The sequence below is a fragment of the Cygnus olor genome, chromosome 1 (assembly GCF_009769625.2).
Source record: "Cygnus olor isolate bCygOlo1 chromosome 1, bCygOlo1.pri.v2, whole genome shotgun sequence".
NCBI lineage: Eukaryota > Metazoa > Chordata > Aves > Anseriformes > Anatidae > Cygnus > Cygnus olor.
Genome location: NC_049169.1, coordinates 140,071,843 through 140,088,033, shown reverse-complemented (window position 1 = coordinate 140,088,033; position 16,191 = coordinate 140,071,843). Strand labels below are relative to the sequence as shown.

The 16,191-nt window shown below is 42.5% G+C and overlaps 1 protein-coding gene across 50 annotated transcripts in view; it reads left to right on the top strand.

Annotated features, from left to right (window-relative positions):
• Positions 1–16,191, top strand: part of INPP4A (inositol polyphosphate-4-phosphatase type I A) — a 120,697-nt gene that overhangs the window by 47,873 nt on the left and 56,633 nt on the right. For 4 of the 50 annotated variants that reach the window (XM_040542847.1, XM_040560712.1, XM_040554388.1 and 1 more), the window contains exon 2: positions 247–380. The exons of 43 other annotated variants lie outside the window; for them this stretch is intronic. The gene's annotated coding sequence lies outside the window, so the exon portion shown is untranslated. Of the gene's footprint in view, positions 1–246; positions 381–1,943; positions 1,976–13,165; positions 13,271–16,191 lie in introns of those variants that run through there. 3 more of the 50 variants (XM_040552203.1, XM_040563991.1, XM_040555943.1) reach the window with 2 other exon arrangements.

The following is a 16,191-nucleotide window of genomic DNA, read 5'->3' as shown; positions in this document are numbered from 1 at the left end:
TCATTCATTCCGAGGGCAGTGTCTTAGATGAAGTGACTGTACAGGAACAATTACCTGCGCTATTAGATAGCACCAAAGGGGTGGAATTTAACACAGCAAAGTGTCAGGCCTCACGCTGGCAGGAATTCACTTACCGACTTTAACCTTGGTGTCAAAATTAGCAGGCTAAGCTCTTATATAATCAGTGGAAAGAGGCAGATTTTTAATTAGGCACCCAGCTCCTGCCTTTTTCTCTTGACTTAACAGAGCCTAGGCACCTGACTGGAATGCCTGAGATTGAGTGGTGCTACAGCTTCAGTTTGGGAAGTAAGGCAAGACCTTTTCCCATGAACAGGAAGTTCAGCAGCTGAAGACTTCGAAGGAGAAAGGCCTGTGTGAGGGTAAGTGGGTTTGGGTTGGTATCTGGGCCATCAATCTGACACCCTCGTGAAAACGATAGATGGGATCCAGGAAAGCATCAGGAGTATTTCCACTGAGGGAGGGCACCTTAGCTGGTGCTTAGTAAGTGAGCAACACTGCAGTATCCGAGAAACCTCAGCTCAGAGTGTAACAGATGTGGAGAAAGGCTACGGGGATGATAAAAGGCATGATGTTACAAGAGGAGTCTGGATGTGTCAGGGGGGCTGGCAAAATGTGGTTTTTAATTGCTGCAGCTATGTAGCTGAGTAATAGGGAGCTTGGGAATGCGGCTGGTAGCAGCTAGGTGATAACTGACAAGCAGGATGTCGTAGTCCACCAGAGGACTAATGACAGCCTACAGGTAACAGCATGGTGGCGTAGGAAGATAGAGGCAAAGAAACAGAAACGCCCATATATCTGATTTAGAGGTGATGTGAACTGGTTATGGACAAAATATTTAACTAGTGTAAGCATGCATATCGATAATACCATAATATCAGACGGTAGTCGGTAGGAGAACTCTTGCTGTATATTTAAGGAGCAGCTTAAAGATTTATGAAGGACAGCTTGGGTTCTCTGGATTCAGGCTGTTTGGCTGCTTGTGCTTTTTGATCACCAGTATACAGGTGAAACTTGCTGTCTGCTGTATTGTCCTGCCGTTTCCCCGTAGTAACAGGGAAATCTGTGATAAATGGGCCTGAAGTGAATTTGTAGGGCTGAACAAAGGTGTGTAAGGTTAGCCCGTGATAAGGATGCATTTAGAGGCAGATTGTTGGGCAGCAACTCATGGGCAGTGGAAGAAGAACTTGCTCTGAAGTGAAAACTGTGGTTGAAGATCCCCGATGTGCCTGCAGTGGCAAATGACGGGTGCAATACTTACCGGCAGTGACAGCCCTGCCCCAGATACCCTCTTAGTTTGACAAATGCTTAAACTTGCAACTGTCTGCTGGCGAAGGACTGCTCGTTGTGTAGATGCCAGTTCGTCTCAGCACCAGGGTCAAAACAGAGCTAAATTCTTGGAGTAAGGGTGAGTAACCTGCTTGCTGCTGTTCTTGTTCTATGTGGCTTTATCAGCAATTAAGACATTGATCAGGTCATTCTTTAAGAGAATGATCCATAAAACAGCAGGAGCACAGTGCCACAGCTAGAAGCCTTTTAAATGGCTTTTAAGTGGTGCCTACTTCTGGCACCACTGTGTTTAGTTCTCCAGTTACTTGTTTATTAATAAGTGCTTAGCTTGTGTTTTTGAGGTTTTTAAGTGCCTAGCAGAATATCAGCAGAGAATAGTGCAGCTTCTCTTATTTTTTTTTCTGCTTCCTAATTAATGATTACATAGTGGTACTAAGTAGTTATTGTTCCGTGGTAAAAACAATTGTGTGATGATCCCACAGTCCTTACTTGGAAAATTGCCACAGTAAAGAAAAAAATAAAACAAAAAAAAAACAAAACGCTGTTTATGGACTGAATTGTTAATAGTTTGGAAGGGGAGTGCTCTGTTGGAAACACAGAGCTTTGAGTGACGATCCGAGAGGGTGGATGGCAGGGGGGAGGACTGAGGAGACAGGCATGAAAACATGTGAGTGCTTTTTCAGAGTTCCTGTTTTATTTATTAGAGTTGTGGTCTATTTCCTTAGATTTAGAATTTGTGTCCCAGTTTGGGTTTGGCCTTTTTTTCCAGTATTCTGTGTTTTATTTAGCTCTAAGTGAAGCTTCGCTGGCTAGTAAACATCTCAGAGTTTTAATTTGAAGTTCTGTCTAAGCCTTTTCCTGAGAGCTGACACTTGAGAGAATCTCAGACTTGCACGGCAGTTGCTTATAGGATTCCCAGAAAAACGGGAAGAGCATCAGCTGAAGACGTTTCTGGTTTAAGTTTCAGGAAAAAAGGCATCTCACATTCCTACTGAAGAAAGAAATAGAGGAATTTGCAGTAAACCATTTTTTGTAGAGTTAAACGGAGCCTGTATGAACTGTATCTCTGCTAAGCTGTAGGCGGTACAGAAGAGAAGGTAGTTCCAGCTCAGTTGGAGCTTTCTGTCGTGGTATTTTTAACAGTATTTTTTCTGTTTGGAGAGACTGTATGCTACAAAAACTAAAAATAAAATGTGCCAAAGTATTTTGGGGGTTTGTAGGCAAGCATGACAGGCAGGGAATGTCAATTTCTTCTTCAAATGTGTTTATGCTAATTTGGCTTTGAAATGAAAATATATCCATTTGGGAATAATTATGTTCAAGATTGTTCTGTAATTTCCATATTAAAAAAATCGTAAGGCAACTCCTGCTAGATTTTAACCCCAGAAATGCCTAGAACACGCAGATGAGATGGTCTAAAAGATGGATTGTGGCTCAGGCCTCTGCGAGAGCGTAGTTGTCTTTGAATGAATTTTAAAAATACACTGTCTGAAATTGTACTTTCTTGTTGACTTTTTGCCCAGGTTAACTTGAGCAAACAAAGACAAAGAATAAGAAAGCACTGCTCAGCTGTTAACACCAAGCTATTTTCAGTGGAGCATTTGAACGTCGATCTCGTGCTTCTGAAAGGAGGCGTTTTCACTGTGACTGTACACGTTCACTTTGGTGACTTTCCTTTAGTCAGATGTGCTGTGATTTTGATAAGGTGATGTTGGGAATTGTCCCAGGCAGCTGCCAAGTAGAATATTTGTGTGGAAAGACACCGGTTGTGTGGAGAAAGCTCCAGCAGTGTAAGCCTATAGGCGTGGTAGAAAGTCCTGTAAACATCCTTGGTTAGCAGGGTTTCCGCCACTTCAGTTGGGAGCTTTGCTCCAGAAATGTAGAAACCTCCATCTTGAGGTGTTTTTCTTGTTTTTCAGCTGACACTCTCATGTTCGTTAATGCCATCCCGCAAGGTGACACAGGCTCCATTTAATAGACGTGCATGTTAATACGGACAGGTACCTTAGTCTTCGGTGAAGGTGATGAGCACTAAATGAACAAGGTCTGGCTTTAGGAGCTAAACCTCTTTAAACCAAGGCACCAGCACTGATTTTTATGGGTGGTGGGAGGGAAAGCAACCACTGTGAGACACTTTTTGTTGATTTTCTTCTTTTTGGTGGTCTTCGCTGGGCATTAAGATGTGGAGTAAAGATATTATCTTCAGGGGGAATTTCTAGCTAAACTGACACAGAACCTAAAGGAAAACACTTCTGAAATATTTTTCAACACCTTTATTCCTTACGTAGAAAATGGGATTCCCTGTATTCTGTTTCTTTTAATGCATGAGCCCAGGTTAATACAGGAACTCTGTGATTTTACTATGAAGAATCTGCATAGTCTTTAGGAAAGCAAAAAAAAAAAACCAAAAAACTAACACCTTCCTTACAAAAATAAAGTAACAGCTTTAGGAAAGAGAAGAAGACTGGTAAAAACAAAGCTAAAATTGTGGCAAGTTAATCATTCAGATATCACGGTAATAATCTCTTTGGAGTAGGAATGCAGAAAAGATGGTAAATAATCAGACTCCATTCAGTTTGGCTTGATACCATGTCCTGCAGCAAGAGCCAATTTTTAATGTAATTCTATCCACTGTTACTCATTGGGAGAGGAATTTCTTGCTTTCTAATTACGCATGTACATAAGTAGTTTAGTTTGGTTTGTGATATATATATATATATTTTTTTTTTCTCTTGATGGTTCTTCAACATTTTAGCAGGAGAGTTGTTAGTATTTTCACATTCCAGTCTACGGTGGTTTAAGCTTGGTACAGAATTGCAGTTATCAATCCAAGTGATTTTGATGCTTTCATTGTTAGTGGAAAAAATGTTTCTGCTGCTTTTGCTTGTTGCTGTTTCATATTCGTAGGCTATAGAAATAAGAACTAAGGAAAAGAGAAATCAGAGGTTAGGGGTAGGAAGTAATATAAGGTATTCTAGATCAACTGATGCACTCTCAAACAAATGAGTTCTTTGCTAGTTCAAGTGTGATGTCTTTAACAGTATGCTAAAAAGATGGTTGAAGAGAAATTCTAAAAGAATATCTTCTGTAAACATTTCAGATGTGTAGTTAGGAAGGTAGCATTTCATTTCCGAATTGCAAGCTTTAGTATTTTATGTTTATTTCCCTGCTATTTCTCTATGAATCAACTTTGAAATCCATATACTATAACAGGAAGAAAACCCTTTTCTATTTTGAATTGATATATGTGACAAATCTGCTTTGTTTTGTATGGTGCCTGTTGGTGCGCTTTATACGAAGATGAACAATGGGTTACGTGTGTTAACCCATTTGCACTGCTGGGTTAAGTGATAAAGTCAAATAACATCGCCACCCAGCCTTTTATTTCTTTGAGAAGGAAAGTAGGAATATAATATCTTTCAGATAGTATTTGTGTGGAAGGAGGAAAAATGGATTTTTTTTTCCTGATTTTTCAAGAAGGCACTGTTGGGAGCAGTGGGATAAAACAGCCACCCAGAGCTTTGAACAAGTGAGCTCAAGTGATTGTATTTTGCCGTGCAAGTTTGTTGGTATTTATTCAGCTTTATGGAGAAATGGATTTGGTGGTACTCCAGATTATCTGTAATCAAGAACATGGATATCTTGTTCTGCAGTGAAGGGAAGAGGCAGCACAGACAACAAAAATTCTGATGATTTTTCTTCAAGACTTAAAGTAAAAGCAGCTTGTAATTTCCCCATTGGGTCTTGTTTAAAAACTGTGCTTTTTCTCCTATGCCAGAAGCACCAGTAAGTACCAGTAAGTACTTGGCATCCAACAGAAGGTGTCTTTTATTAGAGTAGACAAAATAAGTGCACTAAATAGGAGCATCACAGACTAGTCTATGACCAGCTGCATCCATCACTAGTGAGATGACACCGGCATATTGTAACTTAACGTTTTAGCTTTGAAATCATATAGCCCAAAAAGCATAAGGTGTCTTCTGTCCTGAGGTCACTTTCCATACTCGTGATCAAAAAAGGAAGATCTGAATCTGAAAGCTGAAAAGATTGTGGTTGTAAAGGTGCTTGAAAAACAGGTGCAGCAATTACCACACAGTCACAGCTGTCCCAGAACTGGGAAGAAAATCGTAGATTTTAGACTATTGACTCCTGCAGTCTGATCTGTAATCTTGGCAGAATAAAGAGTCCTTTTCTAATATGACTGATCAGATTGGGAAAATCCATGTAGATAAGTCTGTGCAAACTTTATTGTTACTTATGCAGGAGTGACTTGTGGATGTCACTGGGAAGGAAAATAGAATGTGCTTTACACTGGTTGTCTTGGTGCCACCATTGCCCACTCCCAGATAGAAAAGGCAAACATTGCTGCAGTTTTGTGATGTTTCCTGTTACCCCAGTTTAACTGCAAGCACAGCTGCCCGTTTGTGTGGTGGTCATAGTGTTTTAAAAACTGAAATCTCAGCAAATATCTTACGTTTGCATCTTCTACTTGACTGTACCGTCAAACTTCTATACCTTCTCCCCCTTATAGACTTCTGAAAACACTGATCCGCTTGTAAGATTGGACTTTAGCATACCAGTCAATGAAATTAGCTACACTGTGAGTGGGGCTTAGATCATTAAAAAATTATAGTACAGCAGAAGCATAGAGAACAATATTGTTGTGGCTTTATTGTGAATGGAGGTTGCATCCCTGAAGGTTGTCTAGCTCTCCGTTTCACAGACAAGATAATGCTGCAATTCTGTAGCTCGTTGTCTGTGGAGTTGTCCCTAAAATCTGTGTCTTCAGTATCACAGAGCCATCCCTCCTGTACTTAGCCACAGGGCTTTTCAGAGTGGAAGAGTTAACAAAGAGCTGACATTTGTTGAATGCACGCTGATACCAATGTTTCTGCATCACCCATGAGTAGCCTGAATTTTCAAAGGGGTTTGGTACAGTTACAGCTTCGGTATTAAAAGACCTGCTGGGCACAGGTCAAGTGCTGGTCTCACGCATTTCAGCCAGAGGTGCCTGGCTTCATTCGCTGTAGGTAATGCCAGACTCTGATTTTTTTTAACTCACTTTCATTGTTGTTAGTGAGTTGCTTGTTTGTTTGCTTTTTGTAAGCGCATACCTCACAAAGAACTATTTGCCATGTAGGATTTCAGTTACACTTTGGTTTTATTTTCTTTGTTGGAAAAAAATGACTTTTTTTTTTCTTAATTGGATAAAGAGGTATTATTAGGCTTCCACTTTTCACTACTAGAAAACGCCCAGAAAGGCTTATGCTCACACTTCCCGAATACAAATTTTCTTCTAGATTAAGACCAAACATGGAAAAATGTAGAATGTTAGGTGAATAATTTGTGTAGTCCTGAGCAGATGGAAACAATGTAAAATGAAAAAAAAAAATCAGTCCTGACAGTCACAGCTGGTTTGGTTCTTATAATGTTTAAGTCAGTGGTTTTACATTGTCCATCAGCTATGCAAATAAGCCCATGAAAAATGACTAAGGAAAGCAAGCCTACAATCAGTAGCTTTAAATTAGCTGATACTGAAATGTTCTTCCACTGGAAAATTTTCAGGGAACTTTAAAATCAGAAAAGATTGAAAGCTGTTGGTAGAAGAGTTCAATAAATCTGATTTCATTTTGTCATAGTACTAGCTTGTTTCACTTCTCACAGAAGCTAACCTTTTATATAGAAAGAATTCTTTTGGTGTTTAAAACAGCCAGTCATTCCCCAATTTTTATTTATTTATTTTAAGTCAGACACAGTTAAAAAGTTGTAGCTTGATCACATTTACTGTTTTAAAAATATTTGACAAAGACACGTTATAATTCACAGTGATACCACTGCAAGTGGGCAATCATTTTTTGTTTTTAGCGGAAGCAAATAGATTGTGCTTGGAGCATGGATCCCAGCGATCACAAACTATCCTGACAATGTTATTTCTCTCTCTCTCTCTCTCTCTCTCATTCTTGCATTGTTAGTCCATAAGGACTTTCTAAAAGAAGCTACAGATATGAGATCTGCAGGACTTAAAAAGCTGGAAACTTAGTAAAATTAGTGCTCCCAGCTGTTTAAAGATTTCTCTCCAAAAATACAGGATGACAGGAGCATCTGCTGGTGCAGGTAAATGGTGAAGAATGACATTAAATTCTACATCTGTGCTGCTACAATAAAATCTCTTTTTATGGGCAAAGATGAATCACTTTATATCTAATGCCAAGAAGCTGTTGTTGTTGATATAAATAAAATCTTTGTAGTCAAATTCAGGAATCATTCTTTGTCCAGATCCAATAATTACAGGAAAAGAAATACTTAATGCAATTAAAACGATTGGGCATGTGCAGTACCTACCTCTTTTTCCTGCTGTAATGCTCACCCTTCCCCTGCTCCTCTGGATCCTAAGGTTGGTGGTTTCATTTTGGTGGTGGGGATGGGGGTGTTTCAGCAAGCTGTCAGCATCTGAAGTCCTTCACTGGGAGGAAAATGATGTTTGTGTTGAGGGTTTCTTCTTCTTCGCTCTAGGATCCACCTGGGGTCATTTTTCATGTTTGCTAACAAGCTTTCAAACTTGCCTCTTTCTCCACTGGTTTGCAGTAACACGTTACATCCGAATTTGGCGTGTGTGGTACTCTTCGCACACAGGATACTATTTCTTTCTTCTGTTTATGACCCCTAAAAGCAGTTTTGGCCATCCCCAAATCTATATTTCTTTAGGTGGCCATGGGTGCGCCATCTACAGACACAGTGCCTCCAGTGTCGATAGTCTGTGCCCAATCTCTTGTTCTCCTCCCTGCTGCATCCTCCATCTCTGCTTCTCAAGACCTCTGTTATCGTACCAGGCCTGTATTTTTCTACGCCACATCATTGTTTTAGAGTTGTAAAATCATGACGGTACCACGCAAAAGTAAACAGAAGTAAAAACAATTAGTCACAGACATCTGGGCAATCAAGAAAAAGGGTTGTTAGAGCTGAACCGAGTTAAAACAAAGTTGCGGGCAGGTCAAGAAAAGTTCAGACAAGGCAAACCTGAGAAGCCTCAGTCCGGCCTTGCAACCCCTGCAAAGCTTAGGGCCAGTCACTGGTGTTGGTGTAGGCTACCACAGGGTATCAGTGCTGCAAGTGCGGGGGCTGAACTCAGACAACACTGAGTTGTTGCCCCACCAGTGACCAGTAAATGTGGTCGTAGTTTGGGGCACTCACTCCTGGGGTGCTCATCGTCACCCCAGTCTGGGAGGCGCCTCACAAGATCCCAGCCCTGCCGCTGTGTTGTTTGCCTCAGTGTCTGTCACTGCCCACTCTCAGAGGGGGCCACAGGCTTCATTAACCTTTTGCTCTGAGCCAATTTTCGTATTCAGCTCTTGGTCCTGCTCTTGTGCCAGCGGGTAGTCCCTCTAGTCTCTTAGTTTAACCCGTTGCTGAAAGCGGTTTTGATTAGGTGGCAGACCGTGATCCAGCAGAGCCGAAATGCAGATACCTGCTCTCAGCTAGGCCGGAGGAGCGAGGCAAGGAACTGTGGGCAGAAGCACCATCCCTGCTGCCTTGCCTTGGAGATTTGACTGCTGGGGTTGGCAGCTTGCGTATGAATTCCTGAGAAGGTGTGGTGGGAGGAAGGCAGGAATACTGAGGCACCAGGAGGTAGCAGGAGAAGCTGGCGTCACTGCTGCTAGCCTTCAGCATATAAAAAAAAAAGTCAAGTACATCAGTCGTGAGAGTGACTTATTCATGAACTTTAAGAAAAGTAAATAATTTGGGATGCATCCTTTGCATTTCCAGGCTTTTCTGCATCCGTGAGAAATGTGCTTTAGAAGAAGTGAGTTTCTGATAAACTTGGCCTGCAGTAACACACCACTTTTATGAGGAATGCTAGCACTTGGAGAATTGACAAAACCATGACATTTAAGCTCATATTTTTGAGTACTGAGTGCTGCAAGGAACTCGGCACTAATATTTGCCCTTTGTCCTTGCATAGCGGTTGTATCTTTTATGGTCGTTGCTAGCATCCCTGCTGCAGTTGTTATTTTTTCAAATAAACTTCTGTAGCCCTCAAAATTACGTCAATTCTGAAGACTGATCAGTAGCAATTGCTGAAAATAAGACAGTAGATTAAGGATACAAGTATTTGAAAATTGCTTTTAAAAAAACTGAATTCCAGAAATGCAAAATCTATGGCCATAGCCTGTAGGAGGCTGAAGTTTTCTCTGAATTTGTGACTGAATGTTTATTACATTTGGTCTGTTAGTGGATGGGAGTGAAAGAAAAGAATATTGTTGGATCAGGACAAAGAAAATGTTGCACAACACATACTGCAGCTACACAAATCCTTGCTACCTTCACTTGTTGGACAGACTGCTTTCATCTGTACTGTATTGGGGTGAGGAGACGTGAACCTGTGAAGTACCCACAACAGTTTTGTTTGTCCATGAGTGTTTCTATGCTTGTTTGTTTTACACATTAAACTGATCAGAATAGTAGGAATGCTTCTAATTACTTTTTTCAAACTTTGTCTTTTCTGTCTTAGAGCTGGCATCACAATGTCCCCTGCAAGATATTTATTTTTTGTAACAGCTCATCACACCTCAAGAGCGAATACAGTATTTCACTAATGCTGATATTCAAAGCTAAAAAACCTCATGCAAATTTTCACAAGCTGGGGACAATTGTTGAAATATGATATTCTACTAGAAAGCTGCTGAACTTACATTGGAGAATTATTTATAGTTAAATATGTAGAAATATTTCAGTGATATTTGGTCTGATTTCTATAAGTAAGTCTACTTCAAGGACACACAAGCCACTTGTGGTCTATTTTTTTGTAGGTCACGTACTTTAATCTGGTTTGTGTTACTCATTTAGGCCTTTTTAGTTTATCAGTCAAGTAAGGCAGATTTCAGTATATTCCAAATATTTTTCTGGTGTGTTTTAAGAACTGCCCATGTCTGTCAATACATGTAATCTTTTCCACAGAGTTGTTTTTCAGTAGCTCTGCTGGAAGTTAAGAACCCATTCAGTAAGTGACGGTCAGGTCCTGGTGGCGGCAGTTCAGTTCGTACTTGCTAGGGACATTGATTTTTGCAAATGTGGTGAAACGTACTTTCTCTTAAAATCTGAGTGTTAAAAATATATAGGCAAATACGTTGGTCAGCAAATTTGTGTTCCTGATTTCTATGAACTGTTTCAGTAGGCCTTGCTTATATTTTGCTATTTCTGTTTTCTTCTTTCTAACTCGTAGTCTTTCTGTCCGCTGCTGACAGTTCCTACCAACACGGTTGCTAAAATGAAACTATTGCTGTTGAAGTGTAGAGAGGTTTGTTGCTCTGAAGTTACGGTCTTAACGTGTTTTTTGTTTGTTTGTTTGTTTTTTGTTATTTTGACTTTTCTGAAAATCCTCATAGTGTCTTTGCTTGTGACCTGGAATGGGCAAGTGGTGACATTCTGCGACTTCTGAAAAGCTGCTTCTTAACGTGGTCAGGGTTTGATGGAAAATGAAATTGCGGCTTCCTTTTCTGAAAGAGAGATGTCTGCGGCTGTTCCTTGCCTATCTAGCAGAAAGCAGTTGGACAAACTGCTGTGTCTCAGCCCCCGTCGCCTCCTTTCCCACTTCCCCTTCTCATTGCTCTTCATGAGAGTGCAGCTGCTGTAACGGCGTTGTGCGGGGCAGGGAGGACGGGTGGGTGGTGGTGTGAGTACGGGCACGTGGGAGGGAGGCGCAGGATGCGGGGGGCAGCTGGGGTAGCACATCTGCATCGTCTGCCCCAGAGCACACCCATTGCATTGGGCACTGAAAGCAGAGGATAATGCAGTCCCGTTAGTTGTCCCTGTCTTGCAGCATAGCCAACAAGTGATAAGCTCTGCGTTTTGCTCCGTTAGTCCCAAGCCCTACCACTTCTCGAGAAACAACTCAGCTCTCCACCTTTCTTCAGACCTACCGTCTGTCCTTCTTTCTGGCTGTTATCTCCTCACCTCACAGCTGCCCAGAGAAGCTGTGGATGCCCCATCCCTGGAGGTGTTCAAGGCCAGGCTGGATGGGGCTTTGGGCAACCTGGTCTGGTGGGAGGTGTCCCTGCCCGTGCAGGGGGGTTGGAACTGGGTGATCTTTAAGGCCCCTTTCCACCCAAACCTTTCTGTGATTCTGTGATATGCCAGTAGCTTCTGGTTCCTTTCTGGAGGCCCTAAAGGCTGTAGCTCAGCCAGGGCCAGAGGAGTATGATAGGGGCCCCTGTATTTTCACTTATGCTTTGTCTCGTTTGTTTTTTTTCATGGAAAGGACAATGGCCAGGAGAACTACTGTGCCCTTTCCATGTCATTTGATCCCACAGCAGTTCCACGCTGTGCTTGGATTTCCCCTCAGAGCACAGCTTTCCTCAGCTCTACAGAGCAGCAACTGAGGCAGACGTGCTGGCTGCCTTCTCCACAGTTTCTCCTCACAACTTGGACAAGAAAGCAAACCAAATCTTGGGGGTCTCTGGCCCAGCTCCTAAAAATCCTGACAGGATTTTCTGGATGAATTTGGTCTCTGACAGTGCCAATAAGCTGGGGTCTCTGCATGCTGTCTAAATAGATTTTCAGGGAAAATAAGACACTGGCAAATAAGAAACTGGCAAGACACCGAAGCAGCAGTTGCGCACATACGCACGCACACCTTTTATCTTACAGGGTCATCTTACTTTTAACCCACAGGGTAGGACTGGAGTGAAAAAGGGTTCCTTTCACCCTGACAGCTGTCCCAGCGAGGCGTTGAAATGGGAACAGTGGTGGGAAGTGTAGACCGTTGTTGGATTGTGTGGAGCTGGATGCTTTACGCTTCAAACCGCCAGCATCCCACCGCTTGGGAAGGAGGGGCTGCTTACGTGACTGCAGAAGTGAGTCGAGGGAAGAGCCTTGCAGCCAGCATTTTGGCTCACAACAGCCCTCTCCCCGACTGATTTGGAGAGATTGGGGTAAACAAACAAATCACTTTGTTCTCCAGGAAGCACGAATGAAAGCAGCACAACGGAAACAGATATCTGGAACCAAACAAGAATTATTTTGTTAGAAAAGACATACAAAATCATTGCCAATAGGCACAGACTAGGCATGCACAATATAAGAAAATAGACATATCAGAAGTACACACACAAACCCTAGTTTAGAAGTACAAATTAAATGTTGATGGAGAAATATGCATCAACAGATTTGTGTTTGTCGCACCAGTTTTGCTGTGCTGCATCACTCCTGTTAATAACCTTTGTGCAATATTACTCCCACACTAGCATTTATTTCAGATTTTCTAAATACACGACACTGATTGTTTCATTTCCTGAGTCAATTAATTATGTCTTACTGAAAGCCACATATGTTAGAGAAATAATCTGTACGTTTCTGGCTTGCCCTCTGCTGCTGTTTTGTATTTTTAATTTATATAAATGTTTCAAATGGTAAGTGTAGGAAGCAGAGCATGTCAGATGAATGCCACATGAAAATGAAGAGTGCTTGGGAGATTTTCTGGTGTGTTTGTGACCTAAGGGAGCATTTTTTTCCATCTGGGAAAATTCAGAGTCAAGAAAGTAAACTAATGTTTAGTCTGTGACCCCGGAGGACAGCTGAAGCTGAACACAACCCAGTGGTTTCCGAGCAGAATGTGAGATCTGACCCAAGCACACAGAGGACAGCGCTAACAGTAGCTCGTCAGTGATTCCCGGGTTGTTTTGACCAGAGTAAACTGCCTTTAAGTAGTGCTACGTTAGTCTGTGAAGTGGATAAGTATTGCAGGCAGACAGTTCAGATAGTTCCCTGGACTTTTTGTTGTAATCAAATTTGAACCAAAACTTCCCACTGTACATGCAGTTCACGTGCTTTTATTCCTCTGTGTTTTCTGTGGTCCCCACAGCCTCTCACTGCCTGTGTGATGGGGGATATTTCATTGCCACCCGTCGTGTCAGAGAAGAGAGCCTGCAATCTGTAATCAACAGCTGTAATGAACGCTGCAGCAAATGTAAGGGTGTATCTGGTTCATCTCCAGGCCATAAACTGCTGGATTTTTTTTTACTTTTTTTTTTTTTTTTTTTTCCTGTTCTTTCCCTCTCCCCCACCCCTTTCCTGCAGCAGGAGGACCTTGGAGGAGGAGGTTTAGCTCTTTGCTTTGCCAGCCATTACAACGCTGTTTCTGCTCTGTGAGCATCAGGTTATGGTGAAAGATGGCTTCAGAAGAAGGAGGCTTTAGGAGGGTGCCCAAAGGACCGGCACATTCAGCTGTGTGTTCCCCGTCCAAACTCCTCAACAGTGAATATGTCATTCGCCAGTCTCGTGGGCTTTTTCCGTGTCTGCGTGGGCAGTGTGAGGGGCCCAGGTGGTATGGAAAGAAGTCATCCCGTGCACAGGAAGCTTTACTGTAACATACCCTGTATATTTCTCGTGAAGAGCCTAAAGATTAACCTAGAGAAAAGACCATCCATAAGCTGTTGGTAAAACAGTGGAGGAGGCTGAGAAGGCTGGACTTGAAGCTGCTCTGTAGCAAGGCTCGTCGTTTTCCATGGCGCTGTGCCCTGTTCAACATGATAAGAAATCTGCAAAGCGAAAAAGAGCTGTGCTTTTTCTTTTTTAGTTAGCAAACCTGCACCTTACGGATGCTCTCTTTCACATGGGGGTGTGCATAATCTTGCGCTCGCAGAAGGAGTACTGAAGAAATAGAAGTGTTGTGAGCACAAGAAAAAATAAAACGGTATCTCATTAAGCTAGGAAGAATGTTAATTGTGTTTCGGTTGTGGATATAGACAAACGGTCTTCATTTGCACAAAGAACTAAGCGGCCTAAATTGCACTTTTCTATTAGAAGTACCTAAATAGATTGAGGAGAGAAAATCAGGTTTTTAGATTAATTGGGTTTGCTGAAGTTTCTCATGACTTTGTGGTGGGGGTGAAGGATCCGGAAGAAAGAGTGTGACTTAGATTTGTGTGTAAGTGGGAGAGGGCGGAAGGGAAAACAAAGAGAAAGCAAGCTACTTCCTGCTGCTGAACTGGCATTTTATCTAAATATCACTGAAAGGTCGCTTTTGGGGATTTCCATGCTGCACAGCTACATTCATTGTGTCTTGCAGTAGTTGATTTCTTTTTCTTGTGGAGGATGTTTCCCTGTTCTTGCTGAGGTCACTCCCTTGATCAGAGTCCTCAGGAGGGCTTCCAGAGGACAAGAGACACCATTCATGGCAAACTTGTTTTCTGTTCCTGGTAGTGGGGTTTCTGGTCAGTGAGAGGAGGAAACATTGAGCCGTCTCAGGAGGGGAAGCTAGACTTAAGGAGCCGACTGAGAGGGGAAGGCAGCCTCTTTGTGGAGCTGACAGCCTAGCACCTGCTGAGGATGTTTTGGTTGGGGAGGTAATCTCGGTGGGAGGCAAAGGTTCATACTGGGTGCTGGCACCGCTTGCTTCTTTCCGCCTTCCCAGGTGGCCTGGTAAAGGGGATGTCCAGGGTCACCGAGGGAGCGAAGGGGAGTGAAATTTGTCAACCCATAGATCTGCAGTTGGCGTTGAAATAGTTTATATTTGGTCAATGGCAACAACTGGAGCATTTGCAACTCATGGGAGGCTGCTCGTAGGACAAATAAATGAGCCATAGCTGGTCTTATGCCTGCATCCATATCAGCATTTTGTTTCGCATTAGGAGTCCATTTCGGAAGTAAATCTTGCGATCATCCCCAGTCACTGCATTTTTTGTTCGTATCTTGGAGCACATGAATCAGGCTTCTTGCCTGAAGCTAGGTTGGAGAGGGCACACTGTTTAATGCGTGCTCATTCCCCAGAGCCAAATTAGCTCTGGACCATAGTGCTAAGTATCACCTTGAGATGTTCACTGGGTGGATATCAGCTTCTTGCACCAGCTGCTTCATTCTACAGATCCCATCCTTACTAGCATCGATATCCTCTGTGTTGTTGCTCCCTTGGGTTTGGCTGGAAGGAAAAATCTGACTCCAGGTATCAAGCTCATGGCTCCGACTTTTCCTTTTGTTGTGTGACCTGCACCAGATTCAGGACATTCAGTGTGCTGTTATAAAAGACAGAAGAGCAAAGTGCTCATGAGACTGCAAAAAACAGCTGTTAATCGGTGTCGGTCTTAGGAGGCTTTTGCTGGAGCTGCAGACCTTGAGCTGGTGTGCTGCTCTTGGGCTACCTCTGCAGCCCTGAGTGATGGGGTTGGTCCAGACCTTCACCTCAGACCCTGAGGCAGGGTCAGTAAGGTTCCTTGCATCCTCCTTTGAAATGGCTACTGGAGATGGGATGCTGGAACTGCTGGAAGATTGGTCCTGAGACAGCATGGCAAATCGCATTTAAATACTGAGGTTTTCAGTAATTGGAGGTAGAAAGGAAGAAAAAAAAGTATCTGATAAGCATACTAGAGATGGTGCTGTTACATGCAAGGAAATGTAGTCATAACTTAGTGTCCGATATTTCATCCTTTCCATTGTTTTGTCCATGCTGATACAGTTAATAAGATGCTAATTGAAAACCTGGCTACGTTGCAGATTCAAAATAGTGTTTTTCAGGCAGTATTCGTTTCCACTTTTTTGATCACTCACTGTATTGCTAAAATATTTTCAACCTGAGCACAGGAGACATTTTACTATGATGTTATCTGAAGAGGCCAGTTGGCTGGAGGTGCCCTTTTGATGTTTCAGAACGGATTGTTGAGGAGCAGCAACCCTAATTTGTAAGGTCCAGAGAGTGGGCCTTGCAGTACAGAGAGCAGTAAAACAGTTTGTTAAGTACCCACAATTACTTTTTCACTCCACCTTGGAGGTGATGGTAAACTTTCAGTAGGATTTCATCCCCAGACCTTTTTTCAAAGCATTAAATGAGCTGCCACATTTTCCCTTTCTCTGTTATGCTCCTCCTGAAGATTTATCAGCAACATCCACTGTTCG